Raw genomic sequence first — 4,766 nt, forward strand, 5'->3', positions numbered from 1 at the left:
TTCACCCCATTTCATGCCCGTGGATAACTATACTATGTTGTGTTTTGTCCCACATCAGCACACGTGCAGGGGGTTCTGTGATTGCCCTCTATGGCTGTCTGAATTCTCTAAGTGGCTGGACCTGTATTTTTAAAGCATCTGGTAAGCCCCTAATGAGAGGCCTGAGGTGGGCAGGATCTACTGGTGCAGCCATTGGTATGCCTTGCTGCCCCCTCTCATACATCGCCTGTATACAAGCAGCCTTTTGCTCCCCTTCTGCCAATTCTGACAATCCCCTCATCTAAATGGTGATAGGCTCCTGTTGTTCCTTGGGGTCTATAGCACCAGCCCAGTAAGGCACTCAAGAAGTTATAGACTGGTTGCCAGCTGGCCCATCACTTAGAAACACACAGGATCCCCCAAACCCTTGAACCCCACCATCACTCAGTAATATCCTGTCACCTCTAGTAAGCGGAACATGCCACAGGTATTCTGTCTCCATCTCGCCTGGTTTACATGAAAATTTGACTTGCGAGGCACTGAGCTCAGGTCCTGTCCATGGGATGGTACAGACAGTAGTTCGGGGATTCCCACCCCATGAGCCCATATGCCTCTCCATTTTGGTAAGAGGTCTTGCACCCCTTTCCTCTGCCTCCTCCATTTCATCAACACTAGCTTCATCAGAATCTCCCCAGATGTCTCCATCCCAATCCTCGGGATCTGTTCTCACAATCAACTTCCAAATTTGGACACCACTGCGGGGCTTTTTCGCTTGGGTTAACATAATCGTGATCTTTCATTCTAGTAAACGTGTCCACTCTCTCTCTCGTTGTAACTCCACTTTTAAACACCTGATCTTTAACTAACTCCACCTGCCTAGAATACTTGTACTGGTCCGGCGCTCACATCAAGCAGGCACCCGGTACGGCACACATGGTCCCTTTGCCTCTGTCATCTTGCTTGTTTGCACGGCATTTCTCCTTCATTTCTACAACAGCCTGGGGTTCACACCACTTCTCCCTCGCCCGTTCCATTCCTAAGGGAGAAGGGTCACAACCCTGCCTCCGTAACAATCCCTCCATCGACACTCTGCTCGCTGCACCAACTGTAAATGTCACAGAGGTACGCCAGAACGAACCCAAATGAAGAACAAGCTCAAACACCTTTATTTCACAAAACAGCCAAAATCACACAACAGAAACCAATGAGAGACAGGGGTAAACCAGTCTGTCAACACTCCAGTAACATTTAACGGGTAACATGTTCGAGGTGTCAGTTGAGCGTCGTTACTACACATCGCTAGACACCAGAATGATGATCCAAAGTGCACACACACACAAATCACTCACAAGGGGGTAAAATCTCTCCCTCTTGTGGGTACCCAGAGGATACAATTGCTCACTCGGAGCTGGGGTAGGGGGGACTGACTCAAGGATGTATCCAGAAGCAATCACTCCCAAGGAGGTGAGGGCACTCAATCCTGGGAAGTTTCCTCAGGCCATATCCCAACCCAAGGGGAGAGGCTTCGATCACAGGCCCACTGCCCAAGAAGACCACACCAAGGTGGTCTCTGGTAGTGCCCCATTTATATCCTGGGTCCAATCTGAGCCATAATTGGTCATGATTCAGAAGCTTCTCTGAGCCAAGGAGCCTCACTGGCTGCGGACCCTGCCTGTTGGCCAAGGGGTCCTGCTTTTCCTGCTCCCCTACCAAGGGCTGTATGTGCCTGGGGGCACAGTAGAGCACAGAAGGTGCAAAAATGAGGCTCAAAAAGCCAGTGATCACCCTGTTAAAAGTCCTGATCTTTATCAGAGGCGGGTACAGAGCATACCTGTCAGAATGGGAAACATGCTATTAAACACTAATATACACTATTATCAAGGTAATGTGTCTTCTGTCATCTAAGAACCAAAAATAAAATAAATCACCACCACCTTTTCTGTCCTAGACTGTCCTAGCATTCACAAGGATTAAACATCGGCTATTCACCCTCCAACTTCTGCTACATAAAGTCAAAGAGAGAGGTGTTGGCTCTGGATGGCCAAGGGGACAGCCACTTCACCTGTGGATGACAGCTTTTGAAGAAGAGCCCTGTAATTCGTGGAGCAGCCTCTCTTCTGAGCATGTGGCACACTTAACTTGCTGCACGCGCACTTCCATTGTCTTCTGGGCAATTAAAAAAAAATGCTGCTAGCTATATGAAGATGCTGGCACTAATTTTAACAGTTTGGATATTCTAAAGTAGGCAGAAGTCCTTGCCAAGTACCTTTCAAGTAAAAGAAAAAGGACACACTGGAAAAAATATTTTTGCCTCAAAGTCTTTCAAACAATTTCTCTCTCAGTCTTCACACAGGCACCGAGACCTGCAGCAGACTGGGACAGAAATGGCACTGCATCCAACCAGCTTCTTCGGTGGGAAAAATTAGTCCACTCTGTGAAGTACCTTAAGCTACTGAAACAGTCATTAGTACCCCCCACAACCTCCTTTTCCTCTCCTTCCATTAGGCTATTTCAGAATTTGGGTTCAACTGACATTAAAGAGACATACCTTGATAATGAAATTTATCATTATCACTGGTAGGAAAGTAGCGGCATCCTTAGCATAACCTCAACAGATGTCTACTCAATCAAGTGTGGCATCTCTCAAATTGCGGTTGGGAAAATCAGTAGTCACTCCCTCCAAATGACTACACATAATTTAAAATAAATCATATACACAGTCTCAAAAATGCAAATAAACTGCCTGGTAGACATTCAGTTAAAGCAACTGGAACTAAAGCACAAAACCAAAGCATCAAATCAGATTCACGTAAGCAGATGTTCTTACACAGCTTTTTGCTATTCAGCTTATTAATATCTATCTTTAGCAATGACTTACTTTCGCTGCCCCCTTTAATTCTCTTGATTGGAAATATGGCTGTGCCAGATTATAAGCACTAGTTTATCCCCCTCGCTAACCTGAAAATTGAGAAGGCCTGCACCAGATTTTTTTTCCTCACTGTTTTACTCTACTACTAATTATTCAGTCACAAATCTGTTGCATTTTTCATTCAGTTTGGCTGTTTTGGCAGTAACTGTGACTTCTTTAGAAACAGTTCACTACAGTTTAAATTCATTATCTGCTGCTAATTAAAATGATCGGTTTTATTGTCATGAAAGAAAATCCTGTTACAGAAACTAATGAGCTGCAACCTTCAGTAACTGAGCAGATGCCTTTACAAGCATGAACACTTAATGCCGGTGCCAATCAGGTCTAATTGGGATTAACATTGAAGTATTTACTACTACTCGCAAGCCTAGGTGGAATTAGACAGCACCGTCAGCGAAGTGTCAGTAAATCAACAGATACAGAAACAATGTTAGAAACATTTCTCCTAATGTTCATGTACTGCTTAAATTAACCTGAGTAAACTATGAGTTACAACTGGGTTTATGATTTTTTTTAAAAAAAAATCGCTTATTCAGGTATCTTGTCATTTTTTTACTCTAAAAATCATTCCCCCTAGACAGGATGAGTGAGAAGCAAGAGATTACTTGTTAAGATGAAACAATGCATTTGATTGCTTCAGATAAACCATTTATATGTGAACATACACATCTAGAAAATGTATTTAACAACTCCAGCACCTGCACACATACAGGTGCTCCCTAGAGAACTGGAATATTTTACCTCACGCTCAGCATGTGAGCCCAAGTCTCCAACTGGGTAATCCGATTTTCACGGGTGCCGAGCACTGCAGCTCCCAATGGACTGCAGGAGTAGTTGTGGATCATCATGACCTCTGACAACAGAGCCAGTAATTTAGGAGACTGATTTGAACCATGTAAAATACGGAAACTTAAGCCACTGGCAACTTCCCATTAGTTGAACTATACTTTCTGTTGAGGAAGCTGTATCTCAGGAGAAATACTGGCTAACTATCTGCTATTAAAAATGGAGCCACATCCCACCAGGCTAAGTAGCAGTAATGAGTGACTCCTACAGTTGGAGGTTTAATTAATTTGGTCCTCTGTTTGGGTCAGTCTATCAGCATGGCACAAAGCACCACCAGGGTGGTGCGTTACCAAGAAAGCTTTGGGTTTCCTTTTTTTGCTTTGCTTAAAATGAGAGAACAAAATATTGGCTTGATTGTTTTAGGTCAGAATAGGGTACAGTAGAAACCCATAAGATGCTTACTTGATATCATGCAGAAGTAAGCTCATCCCTCCCCCATTACGAGGAAGACATCAAGAAAAACCCCAAACCCCTCCACTTTACTAGGGCTTAAAATTCTGCTTTTCAGAAGACTTAAGAAAAACAAAACCAAACACTGGTCCATTCAAATAGTCAGATTCTCCTTCAAGACCTTCTTTGAAAAAAAGTCAGAGACGCTATTTTCATTCTATTCTTGTTACTTCCTGAAGGATGAGAGCCTCCATCACCCCTTCACAGGGTAAGAATGGGACTTGAGCTGTTTTTCTGCTTTGTTTTTTGAGGAAACCAGGCAAGAAGGGGATTAAGAACAAGTGTATTTGCCAGTACACACGAATATCTCCAGAACAGATGCTTCTGTTTCTATGGTAACTATGACAACATATACACAAATTTTAACAAGACTCAAAACATTTTTGTGCAAGTTATTAGGAAAGATTTAATTTCTTGACCGCATGTTCAGAAGTTTCCACTAGCTCTTACATCTTCTTGAGATTTCAATCCCTCAGAACAACCATTTACCGCACACAACAGAATGAGTACAACAGACAAGTTGTTTTAGAAATGATTTAATTTACAAATGCATACACTGCTT

This window comes from Egretta garzetta, unplaced genomic scaffold (assembly GCF_000687185.1).
Source record: "Egretta garzetta isolate BGI_Z169 unplaced genomic scaffold, ASM68718v1 scaffold596, whole genome shotgun sequence".
Lineage (NCBI taxonomy): Eukaryota > Metazoa > Chordata > Aves > Pelecaniformes > Ardeidae > Egretta > Egretta garzetta.